Raw genomic sequence first — 27,640 nt, 5'->3', positions numbered from 1 at the left:
AATCATTATAATTGATTGATTGGGGTCAATGCATTTTCCTTTTGTTCATTAAAAGAAATAAATTATATCCTTTCTTGGTTTTGCAACTTTTGTCACAGGATAAGAAGAGAAATTAATGTATCAGAAAGTCAGTAAATTAAGTATTCCATAAAATGATGGGAATAAATGGAATAGAAATTTTATATCTTTAGTGAAATAAAACACCAATTTGCTTACTTTTATGAATGAATGAAATGTATTCACTGTTCTTACTTTAGCAACAGACAAAATTAAAGTTATCATGGATAAGGAATATACTATGACATTATCTCTCTGTCATCCAGATTACTAAGAGTTCAAATAGTCATTTCCTTTGCTCTCAGTAAGGATCACTCTGAAAATTTTTCAGAGGGTCTTTTTTCTGTCACCTTTACTTATGGTCCTATTCATGTCAACAGTATTTTCCTAGTAATTCTAAAGGTAATACAATTTTTCCTGTAACTCCTAGTTCTCCTTTCTCATCCTGTCAAATGCAAAAATTTTGTAGCAGACATAGTCTTACACCCATATTGATGATGCCACCATTCACATGCTCTGGTTTAATGAAATTTAGGCAAACCCATGTGAATGTGCATTGGTTCTACTTTCTCTGAGTCATGAATTGTGGGGATGACAGTGTGTGTGTGTGGATCTCTTAAAGTCTGAGGTGATTGATGAGTGCATCCTTAAGGACCAGAGAACCACGTGTAGAATGTTGATGCCTTGTAACCAGTAGAATCTTTCCATGTATGTTAGGTGAACTACTGACCAAAAGTGTACTGGCATGTTATATATAGGAGTAGATAAAAGTGAAGCTGTTACTAAAAATAAAGTCCTTTGTCTTGGCTGAGTCTTCTGATCACACTGCAGCCTGAGTGTCTCTGCCTCCTCGACCGCCGCAAAGCTGATCTGCATTACCCCAAGAAAGGGTGACCCCAATAAGGAATGTTCTATATGCCTGGATTGTTCAGTGGCTGATAAGGAGAAAGATGAATTGCACTCAATATCTTCTTAGAAGATATTCTCTGTGCACATAATATTCCTTACTATCTTCATAAAATATATTCTGTTCTACAAAACAAGTAATGATGTCTTTTTAACCCTGCTGCTTGATGCTTACAAGGGACAAATTAAAATATCTTCAGATTATTTTAAAACATAATGACCATTGCCAGACAGTTCCCTGAAACACTTTTTATGGGTACTTACCATAACCATCCCTGTAAACACTGAATCAGTGTATAAACCACTTAATTGAGAAGGAAAGGAAATATTGGACCATGGAAATAAATAATAAACTGACAGAATATGTACAAAAACTTTGAATAGAACTAATATTTCTGTAGTATCTTTGTTTTGTCTCAGCCAAATCTAATACTTAATGTAGGTGTGCAGGTGAACAATATTATTTGCTAGTTCACTGCCTTGTTATTCACAGTTGGACAAATATTTTTGTTGGCCAATTGTACACACTAATTATTACTGCCCAAATCAAGTATTGCATAGGATTGTTAGATGTCTAAGTATAAACTGATTTGTTTCTCTTTCCTGCACTGAGATATGCAGAAAACCTAAGCATGTGAAGAAGTTAGTCTGTGAATTTAAAATTATTGCTTATAGACACATCTTAGTCCTCTGAAAAGCAACATGCTCACCTTAAAAAGAAATACCAGTATAGTATTGCAGTTTTCTACAGGTATCACTCAATATTCCACTTTGTCTAAAGGATAAAATGTTATTGGAAGAAATCTTTAGTGTCAAGTCATGACTGTAGTAGAGCTTGGCATACAAATAAATCAAGAAAATTGTTAATTGACTTTAGGATCTGAAATTGTCTATTATTAACCAAAAATAATTATATTATGGCAAAAAGAACATGGCTCAATGCATCTATGTATGTGTTACCAGTTAGGGAGTACAACCTTCAATGCAAATTGCTTCAAATTAACATTTTTTTAAATGGGACAACTTAATGCTATTCAGTAGCACAAGCATGAGCCTTTATGAAAATATGAGAGATTGAAGAAAAAATGCATCCTTCTTTAACATCTTAATTTCTTTGACGAAGCTATAAGTGAAGACTTCAGATATCAGGAAGCAATATTCATACTGTGATTTTATTTTTAAGAGAAAATAAAATCTTAGAAATTAATAGGGTTCTAAACACTAATGAACTATCCTTGTTGAAATATGTGCAAACATAAAAAGGCCGGTGCTATTCTCATTTGTTTTTCATGAAATTCTGTTTTAGTAAATGGATTGATATTGAATAAGACCTTGCAGAATTAAGTTCATTGATTAAGAACTAAAGGTCTAAATGACAGGATTCTTTCTTTGTATGGTAGATTACTTCAGATTCCTTCTACAGGTCTTGAATGAAAAAAATTAGTGTATTTTTTAATAACAGCATTAAAAAATACAAATTGTATATACCTGAGGTAAAGAAACAGTGGCAAAAGATAACAAAATAATTTGCAAGTATAAAAGAAATTGTTTTACTTATTACCTAACTATAATCTGGAGCCTCATGCTCGATAATAACAATAGCAGCACAGTCATTGCCCACAAGAAGGAAATAGTTGTTAGATATGTTTTTTGATTATGACTATTGTACAAAGTATTTTTCTTCTAAAAATGTTTAAGTGGCAGCCATTGTGTCAGCATCTGCAAATATTATCTCCTTTCAAATTTATTCCTAGTTCTAAATTTTTCCTAAAGTTAAAGAATTACATTCTTCTCGTTTCTTTTCAAGCACATCAAATGGCAATTGTTTATTCTGAATCAAAGCAGAAGTATCAACCTTCTCTCCTGATCTACTGTGTTGAACGGTTTTGCAGTTAGAGCATTCACTATTGATGTGAAACAGGGAATTTCAACTGCTTTTCCTAACTGAGGGCTCAAACTCCCAGACATCGCTTTTCAGTGTATCTGAGCAGTCCAAATTGTTTATTATTTGGTGGTTTTTTTCCTGTATATGCCTTACAGTAAACAGCCTGTAGAATAAGTGTTTATACATCAACCTCATTCAGGCCAGATTAGATAGACATTTATATTTGCACTTCTGCTGACTCATCAAGTGTTTAGTTTCTTTTTTTGCCAGTTAAAATATATTCAAAAGGAAGTCTACTGTCTATAATCCTAAACTTTCCAATCAAGCATATCAACTTCTGGCTAAAGTATTTATTTGAAAGTGAGAACATAAGATTTCAAGTCTTCTCCAGACAGAATTTAAATCAAATTCATTCATTTCTTAAGTAATTAAATTTTTAGCAGTAGAGTAAGCACTACAGGTTTCCATAGTTGACATCCTTCTTATTTTTTTTAAGTCTTTACAACTAATTGGTCTTCCACCATTTGACATCCTCTTAAAAATATAGTGATACATTCTCCTTCAGTAAAATAATACCTTGATTCCAAAGCACTATTAAACTTGCCAATAATATGAGACTGTGATCATGAACAAATGCTGAACTTTATCTATTTGGGGAATTTATTTGTGGGAAGTGAGACATCTTAAAAATTTAGATACTTCTTCTGATAACTTTTGAGGAATGGCAGAAAAATTTAAATTTGTAAGTTTCACTTTGAGTTCCTAAATTATATTTTTAGAGCAAATACTTCAAATTTTCAGTGCTTATCATTCAATGAAAACTCAAGATTTTCATTATCTTTCAGGGTTTCTTTTGGAATCAAATTTTGTCTATTCAAATTTTAATTATGTGACAATTGAATGCAGCCTAACAAGCAGTACTTCATTAACTAATGCTTTAGTCTATGCAGAGCCTCCACTGAAGCAAATGGGGACCCACTTAGGAAAAGACTGTCTTTACTGGTTAATATGCATGTTTAGGGACTTTATAAGACAATTCAAGTTCAAATGATACTAAGTAATGAGATCAGAAGGATACCTGATTTATTTATATTAAAGTCAGAAACAATGATGAAACTTAACCTTGAGGAATTATTTTGGATAAATGGGGTAGGATAAAAGCCAGAGACATACCACATCCATCTCTGAGGGAAGAAAATTATATTAAGGAACAGCCAACAAGATTGCACAGATAAGTGTATACATAAAAGAGATTAAGAACCAAGATATGGGGACTTAAAAGACTTTCTCAAATGGAAATGTTGAACATGTGGTGAGAGGGCACTGCAGCATTTCCAGCTATGGCCATTCATTCAGCAGTACCTTATTTTGGATATCAAATACAAAATTATGTTTTCTTCAGTTGAAAATAGGAATATTACATTAGAGAAAAGCAATACAAGATTGTCTTTCACTTAAATAATTAAGCAAACAGCATTACCACTTCTAAATTGTTGCCGGTATCAAAATGAGAAACATCAAAGCCCATACATTATTCTGAGTAGCTGACTACAGAATGATTGATGCAAAACATTTAGAACATTTCAATTTTCACAGTAATATAGGTCTTCAGTAAGTGAAGTTCAAATTGAATTAGAAACAAGTGGCAGTTAAGAAAAAAATTATCTATAATTTGATTTAAATAGGGGTGTGTGGATATTTTTTTTTACCTGATTTCTATATCACTATTGACTTTTGTAATGAGTGGCATGTTGAAATCACTTGACCAAAACAGACACAATTAAGCTAGCCATAGCCTTTCACAGTGTGGAAGGGATTAGATGAAAGTCTCATGCATACTTGAAGGAGACATTGTATATATGAGAGTTATGAACACTTAAAATTTTTTGTTTCAGCTATTAAACCAATAAAATCCCTCAAACCCCAAAATGAAACAACCTCCTCCCCAAAAAACCACTAACAAAGACAACCAGCCAACCAAAACAAAAACAAACACATCAAAACCAAACCAAACAAAAAAAAACACTAAACAAAAAAATCACCAAACTCAACAGGAAGAAACACCAAATATATCCCAGAAACTAATAGGTTTCTAACTTTTTCTCATCAAAATTAAAAAGTAAAATATATTTCTATTTCCTCATAATACTCCAAATTTGCCCACAAAACATAATGTTCTTTTCAGGATAATTTGAAAAAAAAACAAAAACAAAAACAAAAACCAAAACAAAACAAATCAAAAACACCAAAAAAAAGAATCTCAGAATCATTACAGTAGGGAAAGACACCTTCAAGATCATCAAGTCTACCCTTTGACTGAACACCACCTTGTCAATGAGACCATAGTACCAAGTGCCATGTCCAGTCATTTATTGAACACTTCCAGGGATGGTGACTCCACCACTTCCATTGGCAGCCCATCCCAATGCTTAACCACTCTCTCAGAGAAGAAATTCTTCCTGATGTCCAGCCTGAATCTCCCCTGGCACAGCTTGAGGTCTTTTCCTCTTGTTCTGTCATGTTTTTCCCCTTTTCCCTTATGGTAAGGGTAGCTCAGACATTAAAACTCTTTCAGTGAAAAAAGCTGTGCATTGCAATTCATAGAACTGTGGTGCACTGAAGTTACAAAGAAAGAAGCTTAGCAACAACTGTCAGCTGCACCCTCATAATATGGATAACTGACATTAGCTTGGCAAACTCCTCTGGTACTGCAGCTGGCCTGCCTGCCTGGGAGCAGCAAAAAGTGTTGGCAGATACTTAAAACATACATAATCTTGAAGGGAATCATGAAGCTTTGTTAATGTACGGGGACTGGCTGGAATGGAGTGTACATTCTTCATAGCACCCTGTATAGTTCTGTGTTCTGGATTTGTCATTAAAACAAATTTAATAACATCAGTATTTTGGCTATTACTGAACAGTGCTTGCTTATCATCAAGGATTTCTAATTTTCTCCCTCACCTTTCCACCACCCCACCCGAAATGGTACACTGAGAGTGCTCAAGAAGTTTGGAGGGGATGCAGATGAAAGAGTTGAGCTCAAATGGCTGCTTTTTCTAGCCCACTCTTTCAGCCTCTGTAGGTCTCTCTACAAGGTGGCTCAAATACTGCACTGGTGTGGTCTCTCCTCAAGTCTGTGTGTAGTTTTGGGTGCCACAATATAAGAATATAAATCTACAAAAGAGTGTCCAAAGGAGAGCTGGGAAGATGATGAAGGGTCTAGAGAGGAAGCCATATAAAGAACAGCTGAGGTCATTTGATTTGTTCAGCCTGAAGAAGAGGATGCTGAGGGCACAGCTCATCACAGTCTGCAATTTCCTCATGAGGAGAAGCAGAAGAGCAGGCACTGGTCTCTTCTGTCTGATGGCCAAAAACAGAACCTAAGGAAATGGCATGAAGCTGTGTCATAGGAATTTTAGGTCAGATATTAGGATAAGTTTCTTCACCCAGAAGGTGGTTGAGCACTGAAAGAGGCTTCCCAGGGAAGTGGTCACAGCACCAAGCACTCCAGAATTCAAGACTCATTTGGAAAATGCTCTCAGGCACATGGTGTAATTCTTGGGATTGTTCTGTGCAGAGACAGGAACTGTACTTAATGACCCTTTTGATCCCTTTCAACTGAGTATATTCTACAATTTTTTGGTTCTAACTACAGCACTCAGCATGGTGTCATCTGTATGATTTCTGACTTAATCCTAATATGCAATTGATGAAGATATTAAATAGCATTGGTCCCAGCATCGACCTTTGAGAGAAACCACTCATTAACTGATTTCCACTCAGAAATTAAGGCATTCACTGTAACTCACTGGACACAGCCTTCCAGCCAGATCTGAAATTCATCAGTGTCATCATCTCTGTTTCCAAGGATACCACTGGTAGTTATGTTGTCAAGTAAGACTTCTCAGTTTATGAGAAGTTAGTCCAGTTAGTCTGTTCCTAGTCACATGTCCAGCATCTGTAACAGAAGTAGTCCTAAATGCATTTGAGAAACCTGATAGAGGATTTGTGCACTGCTGTGGTTTTCTTTTCCTGCAAAACATCTGGGCATTGCATTCACCATGATTTAATCTCTATGTTAACTTGCACCAAGCACTAAGCTTGATGTTTTCATGGATGTGTCATAAACTAAAATTTCACTCAGAATGACAATGGTCAGTCAGGGACCATAACTTTATATGTGAAGCAAAGGGTTTATTTACCTGCCTTAATTACTTACATTTATCATTTTTAATTACATCTATTAGTTTGGAATTTCTTTGTTGCTCTTTGTGGTGGTGGTGATATTTTTTGTTCTCCCTTCACTCCTCCATCTTCAAATTTTTTTAAGTGTTTTTGTTGTTCTTTTCAACATGGCCTTGGACATAATTTTTAAACTAAGTTTGTACCAATAGCTGACTGTTTATTCCCTTTCCCAGATCATTCATGAATAAGGTAAACAGAATAAGTCCCTACATGGGACCCTGGCAAACCACTGATATTTTATTGTTTTGGCATGAGGAGAATTATTATTTAAAATATCTTTAAAGGTATTTGTCCTACTGAATAAGAAAAAGGTACATGTATGGGTTCATTTTTACTTGCTGAACTTCTTGACGTCAATACATAGCAGAGAATGAAAGGGAGAATATTCATTTCATGTAAATCATGCCACAAGCAACCAAATGAGTTTTATTTTACCAAGTTTACAAAAATCTATGCTATTGCAGTTTTATTACAATAAAAACAATCTTACTGTAATTAGATGAAATCCATATTAAAAAACCCATCTAACTTATTAATCAAACTTGAAACAAATCAGCTATATTTCTCACTGAGTTGCTGCCTTTCTATTTTTCCATTATGAAGAATGGTATTAGTTTTCCAGCTAATTAGAAGGCCTTATAATTCTGAAGTCTAGCATCAAATTTTACTACCTCTGTACAAATTGTAAATAACAAGCAACTCAGAGCAGATTACAACTTTAAGCAGAAAAACATTAAAAAGGAGTTGAAATAACTTGTCACAGAATGTGCTTACCAAAGATTTCTGAATGTCTTAAGCCACAATGATTCAGGAAAACATCAAATATTTTCATCTCAGAAGTATTCAATTAATGAGGAAAATATATTTTAAAAATACCATATTCAATGATTGACAGGAAAAAAACAACTAACATTATTTGTGAATTGTTTTAATGAGCTCTATTCCTAATATAATTCAGGGCATTTAGCAGATGCATTATCTGCTTAAATTCTACAGAACTCCTGCAAATGTAAGGGCGTTTTCAGAGTGAATATGCTACCATCACTGAAATAACAATGTGTTGGTCTGCATTGCTCTATTATTTCAGTAGAATAAGTTCTACAGGGATCTGTTTTGCCTCAGCAGTACCCCATTAACAGAGGAACATGAAAGGATATGAAATGGAAAATAGAAACTGATATTTTATAAAATTTGAAATTATTTGCTGTTTTCAACTGTCTAAAGCATAAAGAAAATTGCTTAAAATATATAAAAAATAAGAATAAAGAAAACTATCTGTTCTGGCATTTCTTTAGTTTCTAATCAGATTATAAAAATAAATTATCATAATCCATAGTCAGAATTTATTATGATCTTGATAAGGGGTGGTATTGCAGTGGGCACTGAGTGGAATAGATGCTAATTAATATATATATATATATATATATATATATATATATATATATGTATATATATATATATAACCTAGGAAGAATATATTAGACTGGTTAAAATTAATGTAATCTATCTAAATTCTGTAACTCTTGAAATAGCAGGCTGGAAAACATGATGCAAGAGAGAAACTGAATACCTTTTTATCTTACCAACGGATACCCAACTTGATGAAACTGATTAAAAAAGTTAGACATTAGGGAGTTGAAGTTTAGTAGGCAAAGGTTTTAAAATGTGATTTTTCCACATTTACATTCAATACAGACATTTATATTCCTCCTTTACATATAAAAGGATAAGTTAAGGGCAATAAGTTCAATGATTTTGCTTTAATCTATGTCTTTCATTTTACCCAAAAGGGATATTTAAACTTTGTTTTAAAATATGTATTAAAACAGCGCCTACAAGCACTACTATGAATAAGTGTTTGCCAGAAAACGTATAAATCTCACAAAACTGGATCTGTAATAGTTCAGGCATAACACTTTGCTCTCTGAAAATGTCTAGGCAAGATCTAAATGTAAATGCTTGACTCAAGTATGGTGAACTAATTTCATATTCAATTGTTTTATCTTCTGAAATGCATGTACTAGTGTATATACCATGCTCAGATAGAGTCCTAGAGATGCTTGCAGAGGTCTAATACAAGAGAATTTACTCTTTTGATATTTTTTCTTTATAGATGGATGCAAATTGATTTAAGACTTTTCCCCTCTCTTAAGGTTTATCACACTCAGTGAATTGCCTATCAATGTTGAGGAAGAACTCCTTTTGATTAGGGAAGCATCATTACAGAATCTTGTTTAATGCAGCACTTATGTTTTCCACTATATTCTGGGACTTCCCATGCAGCAGGGCCAATTTGCCTACATTTCTTTACGTCAGTACTAGTAAGACTATGAATATTGAGAGTACTGCTGCTACAATGACCCCAATGACACAAAAATAACTATGCTTGTATAGTATTGCAATTTTTTTGGCACTTCCTCTTTTTTGTGGCCAAAGGGAAATTTCCTATGTGCCCATAGAACTGTGAATAGCAGAATTACTAGGTCTTGCATCAAATGTATTTTGGAGCTGGATACTTTCTGTGCTGTGAGTTCTCTTTTTTCTTTGAAAATCATTACCAAATGCTGAGTTTGGGAGACATATGTAATACTATCAACTGTAGTGAGAACTCAGAGGAATAGTATTTTCTGAGGTTCTTCTAAAATGTAGATCTTAGAGATATCAAATTTTGTCTATACTGTGGTTGCTGTTCTTTTAATTTGATAATTGTATTTCAGAAAAACTGAAGAAATATTTAAAATTTGGGAGAAGTGAGTTATGGGCTTTCCCTCCTCCTCCAATATTTTTATCTATTTCTCCGAGTCATGTTCTTTGACACACTATATTTAGCTCCCGTCCAGAAGAAACCTGAAATACCCTTATTGCTCATTTTGCTGCAGTCTGTAATAGCTATATTAAAGTTAGTTTTTGATATTAAAATAGATGTTTCACCTTATCATATATATTTGACTTATTTTCATTTTAATAAGTGTACATGCATTGAATTAGCAAGAATGAAGCTGATGTTGAAAACCTTGCATTCTTTTCGACTTTTCTGCTCCGTGTTGTTCCACCATTGATCAAGACATAAGGTTTCGGTTGTTTAGTCATCCAGAGGAAAGCCCTGTTATCTCTTTGGCATTGGACTGACAATAAATTGTATCACATATATATATATAGCACTATGGTTAACACTGGCCATTAAAGAAAAGATTAAGCAGATCATTGGACACAATAGATTCTGTGCTTGACATTCATCATATAGACAGCCAAGAACACTTCTTCCATTCCACTTAAGAGCTTATTAATGACAATTAAAAATTCTAATGTATATGACTGATTTACAGTCCAATCCTCTTTTCACTGTCATCAGAAGGACCACATTGAGTTTTATGATATATGTTTTCTATTAGCAATGAAATTATATTCATCCTACTACTATAGCAATTATCGTGGCAATACAATTAAATCTGTTCAAAATCTCATATATCAAGAAAGGATTTCCAGTGGGTGATTTAGGCTGATAATAAAGATTACAGAATTGTCATTTACAGAAAAGTATTCAACTCACCAGTTATAAATTAAGTGGTCAAAAAGGTTAAAGGACCTTGATTAAAAAGCTATTAAAGGATTATTTTTACAGGTGATCTATGATTTTTTAAGGTCTTTTGTTTGTTTGTTTGTGTTTTAAATTTGCATTCTTGGAGAATATGAAAATCTTGTTCTTGAATGACCTGTCCTTTCTTGTGTTTGGAGGGGTGTCAACAAAACCAACAGCAATATTTGTTTCTAGCAGAAGAGACCTCACTTCATGACCCAATAGCCTCCTATCTGTGTCTAAACATTGTTCAGATGAAAAGAAAGAAAAACTAAATTTTTAATAATAGCATGAAGCACTATATAAAGCAATAAATACTAGAAGAGACTACTAGTGCTTATCTGTTACAATGCCACACCAAGAGCAGGATCAGCTTGGATCAGGCTGCTTGGAACTTTGTTCAGCTGTGTTTTGAAGCAAGGAGCTAAAGGATTTATCTAAAACATTTTCACTCTGGTGCATATTCCTAATTTAAAAGTTACAGTTATATCTGTAAGACACAGTCTTTGCCCAATTTTTCTTTTTCAGAATTCCTATTTTCTTTATAGCTTGAACCTGTTAACAGACTTCAATTAACTTCACATCTTCAACTGGATTTAATGGCAACCTAAGAAATTAATTTTTCACACTGCCATGAGCCTATCTGTTCCTTATTTCATACTCAGTAATTAATATCACTTTCTGATGAAGGAGATGTGTAAGAAGAGAACTACAAAACCAGCAGAAATTAATATTATATATCTGTTGCTTCTAGATAAAAGCAGATTCCCTTAGAGTGGATATAGTTCCTCTGCATAAAGCAAATGTCACATAACAAACACTGTATTTATATCCATGTTGAAGCCACAGTGTTCATAGAGATAATTTTCCGGAACTAATATCAGCCTCTCACCTTGTAGTATAGGTGTATCATTAGGCTGTCCTTCCCATCCTGCAACCTGCAAAGACCTTCTTTTCCCTAACATCAGACCCTGCATTCAAGCAGATAGAAGACATGGTTGATTAGACATGGGATTATGTTACATTCAGTATCCAGTTATGGGCAAAATGCAACACATCAGATGTACAAGGATAACAGATGTTTATTGGTCATGTTACCATTTTCATATTTTCATAATTGTCTGGCACAAGAAAAGAACTCGGTAACAAAATGGGATGAACTGTTGCACAAAACAGCTGCTGAGGCCTTTGCCAGTGGAGTGAGTTTTCTGTGCTGGGTTCTACCCCTGTCTAGGGTCCATTCATCCCTATATTTGCATTTCCTTGTCACAATCACCTTCCTTCTCCCAGGCTGCCAGCTGCAGCCTGGCCACAGCCTCCATTCCCACCATCCACATGTGTACAAAGGGCTTTGTTTTGCAGTCAGTGTCTGTGTCCAGGGATGTCACCACCTGCCCAGTGGGGCCACTCTCAGAGCTGGAACTGGAGCAGAGGAGGCAGCAGTCACTGACACTGACACAGGCTTTAAACCAGTGACAGCCAGCTCAGGGCTGGTGAGGCCAAGCCCCTGGGTTGTGGCTCAGCACACAGCCACAGCATCCTTGTGATAAGGGTAGACATCGTGTTTACAGACATACATATTTACAGACTCCACCATCTGTCCTGCCTATCAAGACTCATTGCAAGTGAAGAGGCAGATTTCTTCTGTCTGCATGTTTCATAGTGAGACAGCAGTCCAGGGATCACAGTGTTGACTGTAAGATGAGGGGACTGAATATCAATTACTTCAGCATTCATCTTTCATCAGCCTCTACTCTTCCCTTCACCTTGCCGTACTCTTTAAGAAGGAGGCATGTTGCAAGAAGTCAGTAAGAAAGCACTAAGAAGGTTTTAGCATGCCCCCACTGAATTCACTTTGATGAAGGTGCCTTTAGAAGTCAGCTAGCAAGGGCTTAGGAGAAAAGGAACCATGAAACATGTTTCTCCCATTCAGACAAGGATCCTTAGTGGTCAAGGTTTTGGGATTTTTTTACATTTATACCCACAAGGATTTTGTTCAACAACAGGTTTTGTCCTGCTTTGTTCCATGCAGTTACTTACATCCATGCAGTAGAGTTTATAAAATGCTACCTTTTTCACTTTGTCGTGTTTTACCCTCCTTGGAAGGATCTAAGTGACAATGCAAATGTGAGGTCACTGAGAAGGCACAGCAGGTATTCTGTTAAGAAACGTCAGGATTGTTCTGCACCTTTTCCATTGCATGCACTTCATAGTGAACTGGTAGGTGTATCAATATAAATAGTAAAACATAAAAGAGCAGAAGACACAGCACACTGGGTGTATTGGGATAAGGAATGAGGAGAAGTTGGAGAAGATGGTAAAATAGGAGTTAAATTAATTTTTTACATCTGTCTTTATATCAAGTGCTATAGGGAAATCACTCCTTCAAGGGCACTTTTCATGGGAAATTATACTATGGCCTTAACAAAATTATAGCTTCCAAGGAGGAAGTTATAAAGCAACTTAAAAAACTTAAGTACAGTAAATCACTAAAACCAGATAATATTCATTTGTGGAATGTGAAGGAAATTAAGTGTGAAATAGAGGAGTTGCTGGCAAAGATATGCAATGTATCAATAAAAAAAGAAACTAATCTACAGGCTTAAAGGTCACTATGATGGTTCTTGGCTTTGAAAAAACCTACACTGTATAGTTTTTGCATCATAATGCCTAGGGAAACCTCCGAGTAGTCTAAGTATCTCAGACTGAAAGTAGTGCTCTACTAAAGAAGTTCTTTACCACATGCTGCACACCACGTACAGCTTGTTTAAGCTCATCATACTGTAAAGATATTGAAAATATAACCCTAACATCAAAATTCATCCAATAAAAATAATTCCATTAAAGCTTTCTGTGTAATACTTAGTATCAGAACATACCAAATTTTTGCAAAATTATATTGTCATCTTCTACATCATATTGAAACACAATTACCTGTTGGTGTAAGACAGAAATAATGATGACAACAACAACAAAAAAAAAAGCAAAATTTTTTGTAAAATAAATTATTAGTTAAAAATCAGAACTGCTGATCCACAGCTGAAGGTCAATAGGGATGAGATATCTTTTGGAAAAACAGGTTATTTGCTAAAAAAATGCATTTCCATAGTCTTAGGAATATAACAAATTCAAGCTGCATTTCCTGTATGGTTTTAGTACATGTATGTTAGGGTATTTTCTCTTTCTTAGTCTCCATAACCAGTAGAATTAGCCCATAATCCAAGAGTTTGAGAGATTGTATGATCTTCCAGGGCATGTAAAAATATTTAGGCTTCTTCTTTTGCTGTCCATTTCTGCGGATTTGAATTAAAAAAATCACTGAATCACAGAATATGCTGAGTTGGAAGAGACTCATAAGGATCATGCAGTCTAATCCTTAACTCTGCACAGGATCATCCCCAAGATTCACACCAGGTATCTGAGAGTATCATCAAAATGCTTCTTGAACTCTGTCAGACTTGGGGGTGTGACCACTTCCCTGGGAAGCCTGTTCCAGTGCCCAGCCACCCTCTGGGTGAAGAACCTTTTTCTAATGTCTAATCTAAAACTCCCCTGACACATCTTCAGGCCATTCCCTTGGGTCCTGTCACTGGTCACCTCAGAGAAGAGGGCAGTGATATTCCCCCGTACTTGGCACTAGTAAGGCCTCACCTCCTGTCCTGTGTCCAGTTCACTACAAGAAAGACATTGAGGTGCTGGAGCATGTTCAGAGAAGGACACGGAAGCTGTAGAAGGGTCTAGAGAGTAAATCCCATAAGGAGTGGCTGAGGAAGCTGCAGTCATTTAGCCTGGATAAAATGAGGCTCATGAAAGACCTTATTGCTCTCTACAACTACCTGAAAGGAGGTTGTAGCAAGCTGGGGTTGGCCTCTTCTCTTGTGCAAGTAGGAGGACAAGAGAGTATAGCCTAAAACTGTGCTGGGGAGGTTCAGGTTGAACGTCAGGAAGACCTTCTTCACTGAAAACATTGTAATGGACTGCCCAGGGGCTTGGTGGAGCCACCATCCCTGGAGCTGTTCAAGAAACTACTGAATGTGTGCTATGGTTTAGTTGGCACAGTGGTGATGGATCAAAGGTTGGACTCAATAATCTCAGACATCTTTACCAACCTAAAAGATTCTGTGAGTTTGTGATTCTGTGTGTATTTTGGTTCTGTTTCCCCTTTTTACCCCCTTATTTCCTCCACTGACAAGACCCTTGACCAGATATCTGCTGGAATAAACATTCTCACTCTCTCATTGTATGCCCTTATCTATAGTTTCCTCCATTTTGTATTTTCCTTTCCCATATGGAAAATGGTCCTTGACCAGATAACCTTAAAGGAGCATACACATACCCTTAGGAAAAGAAATAAACTCCAGAACACTAAGCTTGTCATTAGATAGGCCAACAAAGAGCAACTGCCCATTAGGCAAACACAAGCAAAGATACCAAAGCAGGGACCTTGCAGGACTGTTAGGAAATCTGGTAAAGATATAAAGCTGCTTTGGTTTGGGATAAGAAAATTAATCTTCATCATAGTAGCTTTCTTTGTTCTATGTTTTACATTTGTACTGGAAATGCTGTTGATAACACAGAGGTGTTTTAGCTGTTGTGGAGCAGTGCTTATAAAGTATGAAGGCATTTTCTTTTCATACTGCCCCACCAGTAAGTAGACAGCTGGGACAGGTGATCCCAGCTGACCAAAGGGATATACCATATGGTGATATGCTCAGCAAAAAAAGGACGGGAAAAAAGAGGATGGGGGTAGGGAGGAAATGTTTGGAGTTAAGGTGTTTATCTTTCCCAGTCACTGTCATGCACGATGAAACTTTTCTGGAATTGCTAAATGTCTACCTGCCTATGGGAAGCAGTGAACTAATTCTTTTTTTTTCCTTTGCTTGTAAGTGCAGATTTCCCTTTTCCTATTAAACTGTCTTTACTTCAATCCACGAGTTTTCTCACTTTTACCCTTCTGACTCTCTCCTTCACCTCTCTGAGGAAGAGAGGAAGCAGCTGTGTGGGGTTTAGCTGTGAGCTGGGGTTAAACCTTGGCACAAGCCTAATAGAACTATCTGGAGAACATAAGGTTATTTCAGAACATATTATTTTTTGGCATTATCGCTTACTGTGGACAGGAACACCCCCCCTTTTTTTTTTTGGGGGTGGGGGTGGAGGTGGGTGTGTGTGCATGTATAAATTGTGGAATGGTCTCAAGCTGAATTATCAAGAGACAAGATTTTAGAAAAAATTGCTATGCCAAATAATAAATCAGTAGGGACATCTTATATGCATCTAGGACTAGCAGAGAAACTCACTTATGAAATTACTGAAAGATTGACTACGATTTGTAACTTTCTGGCTAAATCAGTCTCAGTGCCAAGGGAATGTAAGCTGAGAATATAAACTGACACCCGCTTTTAGAAAGGCCTCTAGCAATGGTTCTAGGAAGCATAGATAAATAAATCTAACTCTACTACAAGGCAAGATAATATATGTTCTACTAAAGAATAATATCAGTAGATCCATGAATAAACATGATCTAATGAGAAGATCCATACAGCTTTTGTGAAGGAAATCACACTTCACAAATCTGTTAGTGTTCTTGTAAGGTAAATGATAATACAGACCAATCAATATTTAATAACTAAAAGTAAAAAAAGAAAAATTGCCTCATTAAAGAAGATTAACAACATAAGGAATGATTATTGTGATGCCGTGAGAGATCCCCCAACAAAGCAGGACTCTGAGCCAAGTTAGTGTAGGATAAGATGAAAAGTAAAGTCCTTTAATATCAGGCTGAAGGCCCACAGGAATACATGGTGACATGCACGTGCCCTTAGGTTCTAGTTTCCATGGCTTTTATAATATGATTCCTCCAAACATTACTTTACACATCTCTTGGTCCAGCCCCGGTTCTGCCCCTGGTCCCAAGCCCCCAGGATTTGGGGCTGGGGTCGATGAGACCCTCTGTCTTCATCAGCTCCTCTCCCTCGGGCTCCTGTAGTTCTTCCAATGTTCTGAGTCCCAAGGTTGTTTGCTTATGTTTATGTCTTGTTCTGCAGGCCTTTCTGATAGTCTTCAGCTTTTCTGCCTTGAAGAGAGTCTAAATAACTAAAAGAATTTGAGCTACTGATAAATGCTAAGGGTTAGGATACATAAACAATTAACTTGGGCTGTTAGGAATATTAGCATATTAGAAATCTACTTTGCTGCAGTTACTGTGTTCCTAAAATCTACAAAATGTGAAAATCAAAAAATCAAAAACCCTTTCAGCATCAATTGAATAGGTTCATAGTTGGTTAAGAGCAAAATAGAGGGCTGAATAGACAAATGGTTGCACAGTGGTGAAAAGTTATGACTCATGAATGAATGATTGGAAAAGTATGCAGTAAATGAAAGTTTCTAACTGGTACAAAACCGTTCAGGTTAGAAAAACTATAGGTAGCTATGAAGAGGTGTAGAATGATCTCCTGACAGCTGAGTAACTCGGTAATAACTTATCTGGTGATATTTAGAGTTGGCATAAAGACATTCATATGAGAAAAAAAACAATTCCAAATATGCATGTATCATGAACTGAAAATGTGCTAACTGTCTTAGTAACATTCAGACATGACTTCCTCTGTCTATTATGGATAGGTCTCTCAGGGTCAAAATTTAAAAGTAGGCCAGAGAGCAAGCAGATGTTCAGATAATATTACAAAAGTAATAGCAATTATAACTTAGTGTGTCATTATATCACTGGGTAGTTTGATGCTGTGGTAATCCACATCTTTTGTGTGGTGTATGGTTTATTTTACAGCCTCTCAGAAAAGATATAATAGAAATAGAAGAGGTAAGGAAAAGATGCAAGGATTGTGAAAAAGCAAATTGTTAACATATCACAAAATAGGCTGTAACACAGTAAATACATTTTTGGCTCTTAGTTGGGAGGTGCCCTGCCTGGCCCAGGAGTGCAGGGGATCATCTGTCCATGGACAGAGCTGGGTGTTGCTGGTGTAACCCTTGCACTATGGCCAGTGGCTGCTGCTTCCCTGATCCAGGTTCAGGTCTGGGAGTAGTCCACTGAGGAGGAGGTGACATTCTCCCCCTGTCACTGCCTAAGGAACCATAGCCCTTTGTGTCAGTCAAGAGTCTGGTAAAGATGAAGACTGGAAGTGGGTCACTGCCTATACATAAAAGGGGAAGGTTCCTCCACCTACTGAAATCTACCAGGTAGGATTGGTACCTTTTATAACAGGCATGATGCTCTGGAAATATAAGGCCAGACAACTGATGAGGTGGGCAAAGATCCTTCTGGGATACTGGGGCCTCCTAAAACAACAGCATGTGTACTCTGCATCAAGATGTGCTCTGCTGAAGGGAGAAGAAGGGTAGCTGTAATAGAAGACACTCTTAAAAGGGGAATGGAGGGCCCAATATGCAGATTGGACTCAGGTCCCAGGGGATTCTGCTGTCTCCCAGGGACTCAGGTAAGGGACATTACTGAAAAACGGTCCAGTCTAATAAGGCCCCCTAATTACTATCCACCATTGATTGCTTAAACTGGCAGCAACAAAATAACAAACAGAAGTCTGAGAGCAACCAAAAGAGACTTCAGGGCCCTGGGACCATTGGTAGAGGGATCAGGAGCAAAGGTAGTGATTTCCTCAATCCTTCTGGTAACAAGAAATAATATTGATAGGAATAGGCTGATCCATCAGGTCAATGAGTTGTTGTCCAAGGTTGGTGTAATCAGAAAAATTTTGAGTGTGTTGACCATAGGATGATCTACTCAACACCTGATCTACTGACACCAGAAGGGATGCACCTTTCTCAGAGGAGAAAAAGAGTTCCAGCACAGGAACTAGAGGGGATTGTTGACAGAAATTTAAACTATCTTGGAAAGGGGAAAAAAACAGGCTGCCCACTAAGGAGCAATGTATCAAACCTTGAGGAAATGAGCTCTAATGAGATCCCTTAATCTGATTCATGGGGCATTGGCTACAATGTACCACACCTGAAATGTTTCTGCACTAATTAATGCAGCATGAGGAACAAACAAGAGCAGCTCCAAACTTTGGCCCAATCTCAGAGATTTGACACCATCAGCAAAATTTCCCTTGTTGAACTTCATATGGTTGGTGATTGCCCAGTCCTCTAATTTGTCAAGGTCTATCTGCAGGGCCTTTCTGCCCTTAAAGGAGTCAACAGCTCCTCCCAGTTTTGTGCCACTTGATCTGTTCATATTGAAGAAGAGGAGACTGAGGGGAGACCTCATTGCAATTACAGCTTTCTTGTAAGAGGAGGAGATGCAGACACTGATCTCTTTTCTGTGGTGACCAGTGACAGGACCCAAGGGAATGCCCTGAAGTTGTGTCAGGGGCAGTTTAGATTAAATATCAGAAAAAGGTTCTTCATCCAGGGGGTGGTTGGACACAGGTTCCCTAGGGAAGTGGTCATAGCATCAAGTCTGACAGAGTTCAAGAGACATTTGGACAATACTCTTGGGCTTTTGCTGTGTGGATGGTCCTGTGCAGGGTTAAGAATTGGACTTCAATGAGACTTGTGGGTCCCTTTCAACTCAGCATGTTCTGGGGGAGGCACTACCAGATGGTAGCTGTGAGAATGGAGTGGGCTCTCTTGGTCTCCTTGTCAAGGTGCGATAGGTTGACCTTGATTGCATGCAAGACGCCTGCCAGACACTCATTCGCTCACCCTCCTCAGCAGGACCTTTTGAAAGGATAAGATAGGAAAGCTAATGGATCAAGATAAAGATAGGGAGATCATTTACTAATTACCATCACATACAATAGAGTCAGCTTGGGAAAAATTAATGTAATTTGTGGCCTATTAACAGTATGTGTATAGTACATCATATTCAGAAACTAATACCGAATTACATCTAAATATTTTGGAAGGCTATTTCATTCAAAGAAGGAAAAAGCTATTTTTATTTGAGTGCAGATTCAGTGTTTAGTTGGTGTTAAGGCTTCTGTACCAGAAAACCAGGCGGTTCCAGTCTTGCATAAAAGAATGCATTACTTTTTAATAACATATATTTTTAAAATCCAAATGTATAAAGAAATCATGTTTTGTCTGGACCAAAAGACCATGCAGCATCAGTCCTGTGAATTATATGTTAGGTTCCAATAGAAAATGAAGGAAATAGGAATTATTACTAACTTATAGAAATAGAAGTGTTGTCAGGGTTTTACAGACTACATAATTATATTTGCTATCTTATTAACATATCTGCTAACATTTGACAGTTACAAAGAATGAAGTTTGGGGAGAAAATGAGGTGATATAAATGTCACTGCATGACACATTTCAGAACTCCATTCAATTTATGTTCAAAATGAAATAGAATTGTTTTCCTGTTTAAAGCTAATTTTTAAGAGTGAAAAAATGTACCGTGTATTTCCCATGCTATATTTCATAGAATCATATTCATGTTACTAGGTGTAAAACAAGGTAGTACACTTCATATTTGATCTTGAAATTTGCTCCTGATTGCATATGCCATGCCATGGGCTCCTATTTTTATATGTAGATGTCTTACTGCTCCCTATGTGTGTTATATACTCCCTGACCTCTGTAAGGTAGATCTCTAAGACAGCTTGAATGAATTATGCCTTAGAGGTGCCTATTTCTTTGTAAAGACTACACAGAAATGCTCTTTGTAGATGTCTATGCTCTAGACATCAAAGGTATGATGCTATGAAAGAATGTATGAATTCTGTCACATGTACCATAATTCCTTCACAGGGCTGTGAAAGAGACTTAGTATTGATAGAAAGAGATGGACTCTCATCTCATTTTAAGATCCAAAAGATACAGTTTTTATCCCTCAGTGAACACCTGTAAACTTCCTCACACTTTTCTATTTAGATATTTTTATTTGTTTTTTGTTGGTTTATTGGTTTCTTTTTTTTTCAGCAGCGTTCATATATTACTGAAAGGATGGCTATATTCCATTTGTTGCCTGTTTGTTAACTGAGAAAACAAAGCTTTAAATTAGGAGGCAGGAGGGATGCAGAACCTGGACTTATGCCTATATACATATATGCCATATGTGTCTGTATAATGAACTAAGTGGATATTTGTTACAGCCACTCTACTGAAGTTCACTCTAAATGTCATTTTCAGATAACATGGAAAAGAGATGTTTTTATTCAATATCAAGAAGACAGAGCCAGAATCTGACAGGAAGGTGGCAGGCAATGGGCATAAATTGAAAAGACAGAGGTTCAGATTGATTATGAAGAGAAGGCTTTCTTCTATGAAGACGGCCTAGCACTAGGGCAGGTTGCCCTTAACAGACTGTGCAGTGTCCACCTCTAGTTTTCAAGACCCAATAGCATAAAGCCTTGAGCAATCTGGTCTGGCTTCATAGCTGACCTTACTTGAGCAGGAGGTTGAAGTAGAAACATCCTGAGGTCCCGTCCCATTCAGCCTGAACTATTCCATGATCCAACCTCACAATTATACTTAAACGTAACATCAGTTTTTCTGGTTTTGTCTGTTTAGCTTTAGGTTTTGATCCAAAAATTTCTAGACCAAATGCCTAAAGATAATTCAGCTTCTAGACGCCCTTTTTTTTTCTATGTAAGATATCTTCATGTACTTACCAAGATTATAAACACATATGTATTCACCTTAACTGTGGTTGTTAACAAGCTTCTGATGACAAATTTTGCAAGTAAAATGGGAAAACTATTTGTCTGTTCCACCTGGAAATGATTTGGAACACAAGCAGTAGGAAGTTGTTGGAAGATGAGTGATATTAAAAGTAAATGATACAGCTGCCCAGAATTCTTGTATCACTTTCAAGCACACAATATGTAAGTAAATAAAAAGTAACAGTATTTTATTTTAAATGTTCCTCGTGTGAGTGATTTTGAGATAATTTTCTGATCAATACTGTACGATTATTTATTCTGACCTATGATTTACCATATTTTCTCTGTAAAATTATTTTCCTTTATTTATTTGTAAAAGCAGATGAAAACATAATGTTGTCTGGCTATTTTTTGTGTTATTGTTTTAGATAAGTGCTCGACTAGAATCTTCAATAAAAGAAAAATTTCTGAGTTTTCCAATGAACAGATCTTGCAATTCATATGAATCCTTGATTCATCAGATACATTAGAACTATTAAAGTGAAATCCAAAAAGCCTTATTTTTCAGTGGGTAGTTCCAGTCATATCACCTATTCTAGATGATTTTGCAAATATAGGCCCTCAAAGGTAAGTGCTTCTATATGAATCTCTTGGTATAATAACATAAGGAGACACTAGAAAGGAGCCCAGACATTTAGAGCCAGAATCTGTGTTTCATATTTTAGTTTGATATTTTTGAATAGGCTTTCCAAAATATTTATTTTATATACACACATAAATATTTGGTGCTCTATTGTTTCATTTATCTACTGTATCTTTTGCATTTAATAGATAGAAACCAGTGTTTACCATTTTCACTATTTTTCTCTGAATGCTACATATTTCATATTTTATAGTTGTCTATTAAATCTACTACATTTTTCAAAAGTTCCAAAGAATGTGTCTGAGATATGAGAACTGAAAATAATGTTATAATTCTGTAGTATTGAGATGAATTGTCTGCTTCTTGATAATTCCTTCATAAAAGCACAAAAAGCTCTTGGCCCATCACCTCCAAAGAAAAATTGGTTTAGAAATTGTACAGAACATAGGAAAAAGAAGGCTTGATTTTTTATTATTTCATTCATTTTATAAAGCCATTTCCATAGGCTCAAAGTAAATGTAAAAGAATTAAAAAATCAATACAGTAGTGTTTTCTCTTTAGTTTTCCCTTCTTTGAAATGCTCAGAAAAGCAGTAGACTAGAGGATACAGCCAAAGTCTGTAACTTGTAAAGCTTACAGCTTAATGCTGCAGTTTTACAAGAGATCAATTAAAAACTTCACTTTTTTTTTTCCTTTGGATTTTTTTCTGAGGGCTAACACACTTTTTTTTGTACTGTAAATTGAACGATCTGATTCTTCAAACAGGAAGTTTTATGTTACATATAGATAAACTGAACAGGTCTATATTATAGACCTCTTACCCAACCAAAAAAACACTACAGAAATTATCCTTACGTGACCTATACCTAAAAGATACCTGTCCCATAGCGTCAGCTGTCATGCTATAAATCCTGATTCCAAGATATTAAAGGAATACAAGATATGTCCCAGGGAAAAGAGGAGGAATGGGGTTTTGTCTTCTCATTTAATTTGTAGGCTGAGAAATTTCATTCATTAAATTTACATCAATACCTTTTGCTGCTGGTTGACTATCATTTGCAAATTAAGAAATCATTGGTTAAAATATTAGTGAGAATAGCACTTTTTGAAAGGGACTTTTAAATGAAATAGCACCTAAAAACATATAAATGAAAATGTTTCATATTTGTTCTCTCATGCTACTCTTTCTGTTGTGTGTCACAATGCAACAGATGTTTTGGGTAATTTTTCTACAAAAAAATAAATGTATCAAAAAATAAAACAACAAAACTAATATTTTCTGCTTTTTTCCCCCGTAGGCATTCTAATTGCTTTCATGAGGTACTAATTAAAAATTAGCCTTTTTTTTCCAGCATGAGATACTTGGTTTTTGTTGATATTCTTAGGACAGTAATGGATATCTATGCTCTTCTAAGCTCCCCTTCAGCTGACATTTAAAATAGAGGCAATTCCTATTAATGTCAACTACTGTTGCTAGCCATGTGGGAATAAATGAGACACTTCTTATTAGGCAGAATGAGTATGCTGCTGCTAATAATTGTGATCTGCATGGCAGAAGACTTTTAGCCTTTTCTTAGTGAATGCAGAATGTGATTTTTTTATCAGTGTTCAGTGTAATACCACAGGAAAAAGACATGAAAAATAGCTGCACTGAGCTTTAACGACTGAAGACATCTGAGTCACTGGCTTCTGGGATACTAGTAGTCATCAAGATATTATAGTGTTTGAATATATATCTCATCGTCAGGCATTTAGATTAATGAATTATAGAGATTATCTGTTTAGTCATCATCATCTTCATCATCATCACTGATACAGTATAATAACCTAAAATAGATATGGTTTGAAATCATAAGCTATTGAGGGCATAAAGAGTGTTTTACTTCATTAGAAAATCAGAATGGTGTTGTTATATTTAGTTCTTTCCTTATGTAGATCAGGCAAATAAAAACAAAGCTATTTGTTGACTTCTAATAAAGGAGTGGTCTTTTATTTACAAAGAATTAAGATTTTTTTTTCTATACCTTTCTGTCTATACACCAGATTCAATAACAATATAGAGGTAACTAGCACTCCTTTTTACCACAGTCGTGTAAAGCCTGCTTCATAAAACACAGTTACCATCAACAGGCTGAATGCAAATATTTAATGGGGTTGATCCCATAGGTCCTACACAAGCTGCTGGTGCCATGAGAAGCGTGAGAGGAGAAGCACACATCCTGTCCTGTCAGAACTGGTCAAAGTTGACTGAGGTACATTTTGTACCAATAGTCTTTTGTGGAGCCTTTAACAGGCTGGTTTCATGAAGACCTTATGGCTTCTTCTCCACAACCTCTGTTTCTGGCTGTGTTAGCCTGAATCTGTGCACAATGCACAGGGAATAGTACAGCCTTCTCCAGATGTCCATTATCTCCCGTGGGTCCACTCCTTCAGGACATGAAGCCTGGAAATAAATTTATATAAAAATCTTCCATAGCAACACCGTGGGAGTACGGCAGATGTTTTTAAAAACAAACTCACAGTTTTTCCTATCGATCTTTAACTAGAGATAGAGGAAATGATTAATAAAAGCAAACAGATTGTCACTAGATAATTATCACATTAATTCAGCCAAAAAGGTTACAGTTTTTCATGTTATTTTTATGCCCAGGTTATAGGTAGATTCAAAGATCAATTGACAGCCTATCACTGAATGATGGAAACTATGGTAGGAAGCAAGACTAGGAGAAAATGAAATTACAATTCATAAGTATTAGAGGTACTAATTTCACTTTGTAGAAAGGAGGCAGATGAATATTACTATTCAGGTGAGACAGGAGTTTATCTATATTTTTCATTTCATAGTTTATAACAAAAGAGTGCAGTGCCTTTTTTTTTTAACATAACTATGACTTTGCTATTAGGAAGCCCCTGGATGTGCACTAACCTGGGAGTGCAGGAGCTCAGCACCATGTCCTGAACTGGGTGTTGCTGGTTTGATCCTAGCACTGCTGCCTCTCCTGCTCTGGCTTCATCTCTGGGGATAACAGAGGGGTGATACCCCTCCCCACCACAGTCACTGCTACCAAACCATCGCCATGTGTGTCTGGGGCTGGGGGTGCTGGGGAGTGTCACATATGAGGAAATGAGTAGCTGCAAGGAAGAGATTTTTTCCTTTGGTTTGGTTTAGTTTGGTTTAGTTTGGTTTTGGAGTAACATTATTAACTTTGCTATTCTTGAGACTTGTTTTCAGTAATTTGGACTGCGAATGTTAATGTCACTAAGTGGGGCATCAATATCCTTTTACTATATTTTAATGAAAATATTAAAACATTAATTAGACTAAAAAAAAAATCTTGGCTTCATTTTTGCACATAGTTTGCACAGTTTCTGAGTGTAACCCATCCAATGAAACTAAAAAATATGAAAGAAAAAAATCATTTTTGCCATTATTATGTTGTTGGTATCATTCTAGCTATTGTCAACATATGTTTAGAGAGAATAAGAAACTCGAGAGTAGAATGGTTAAAATTCTTTATAATAGCAATGCTACCCTGATGTAGTGTGTTAGCAGGAGACTAAAGCTGGAGGGCAAATTATCCGTCATCTATCTAGTATAATATGTATTTGTGGTCATATCAAATATTTAATCCAAAAAAGGCTTCAAATGTTTTTTTCTACATAATTATTTTTTTTTCCTTTCTGCCTGAGGATTTTTTCACTTTTCTTTTTCCTCTTTCAGCATTTAGTCAAACAAAAAGCAATTGCAAGCAGCCAGCATCTGCAAAAACATCATGGTATGGTCTACTGCAGGCAGGAGGCCTTTAGCAATGGGGCATTAGTAAGAGTTAACACAAAATACTGAGTCTCACTGTTATGCAACTTCCTACATCAGCAGTTCTAAATTAATCATAACAAATGTATTTAGCTTCCTATAACAACAGTAACTACAAGGATCATGGTGATTTTGCTAATTTTGCAGTGGAGATCCACTAACTTTCCCACTAACAAAGTAGGGCATTAATGCAAGGAAGTCCTTGCTGATTTCTCAACTTAACAGGCAATAAACTAACTTCATGAAGATGAAGAGATCAAAAATAACATTAAGATACAGGACCTAGTAAGATTTGAGTTATGTTTTACAGATGCAAATTTACACAATAGGATTATTTTAATAATATGACTCAAACCCCAATATTTATGAATTTTTACTGAGGAAGTTGTGGAATAACACTATCACCTTCTTTGTTACCTCACAAAAACCTGAGGGGGTTTATTTTGCTAATGAATTAATTTCAACATAAACAACTTCATGGATTCAAAACTTAAAATGTAAGTAGAGTTGTAATTACCTGCACCTACAGATCAATCTAAAAATAATTTTAAATTGTTATAAGTAATTTACTGAAACACTAAATAGGAAGTTCTTTCCACTTTTTTTTTATCTCCAGACTGAATTTGTATTGGTCTGTTTGCCATTTCTTTTGTATAGTGTTATAAAATATTCTTTTAGTGAAAATTCTATTATGAGGTTGTGCAAATTATATGATTTTTTTTTCCACTAGAGGCACTGTTACAATAAAATATTACCAGTAAAAGGAGAGATGCACAAATTTTTTAAAAATGTAGGTCTGCCTTAAAATAAATACAGACTATCTTTCATCAATATTCTGTAGCCTGGATCTCTTGAGGCATCTTTAGTAGATGCTATAGTATACCTTAGAGAGGATGAAAAAATATACTCAACAATAAACATTTCAAAATATGCTTTAGTTTTGACTTTCAACAAAAAAGATGAATCAACCTCACTAATATAAATAGGTGCTACTTGGAATTTGTAAACAACTCACTGTGCAAATACTTCAGAATTTGACCAGGCTCTTAGTTGTCATGTTCACATTGAATGTGCATACCAATTCAGATTGAAGTTTTTCAAAGGAAATGGTCATTTTCCCCCCCTAAATTATAGTAAATTGTATGACAGTGATATAGTCAATTCTGAGATGAAGGAGTGTGGTCTATACTGCTACTGGAAATGAAACAAACAGCTGTTTAATGAAGGTTTGTCTTGCAGCACCTGTTTCTGAATCCTCAAAGTAAATGGAAAAAATTGGCTAATAATTTTGTTTATCAGCCACTTTCCCCCACTGATAGGACCGAAAGGTATAATAGCACAGCTAAAAAGTATGTTTTTAGGGAATATGGGGAAAACGTATTAGTTATTTTGAGTGTTAGGTTTAGATCAGCTCCTGCATTAAGCATTTTACTTGAAAATTTTTCACCTATTCAGAATTCATATTCTTTGATAGAAGACAATAGTTATTTGCAAATTATTCTACCAACTACACCACCATGAATCGGATACAGTATATACAAAAGTAACTAATTACTGACTCTGTTTTAAAGCACCATAAGCAATGGAAAAATTTCCTCCCTGTGTAATATAATCCTATTTTGCCTGTTAACGAACACCTGATGTTACCTCAACTATACCATTTCATACCTTAAAAGCAGAATAAAGAGTACTAATGAAACTGAGCTTTGCAGCAAAACCTCCACAGTCTATGGTGCAAAAATGGATCTAAGAAATCATTAGCAGTTGCCTGTCTCTGACATTTTGTTAGCAGATCAGAGACCTTGCTGTGTCCGCTTGGCTGGGGAGAAGAAAGGCAATGCTAACTATTCTGCTTGTCCTAATGGTCCTTCCAACAGTGTTTTCCAATGAAGTGTTTTTCTTCCAGGCACAAGCTTTTTGGAAAGAT

This window comes from Pithys albifrons, chromosome 2, assembly GCF_047495875.1.
Source record: "Pithys albifrons albifrons isolate INPA30051 chromosome 2, PitAlb_v1, whole genome shotgun sequence".
Classification (NCBI taxonomy): domain Eukaryota; kingdom Metazoa; phylum Chordata; class Aves; order Passeriformes; family Thamnophilidae; genus Pithys; species Pithys albifrons.
The sequence above is the reverse complement of the archived record's forward strand: the minus strand, read 5'-3'. Positions refer to the sequence as shown.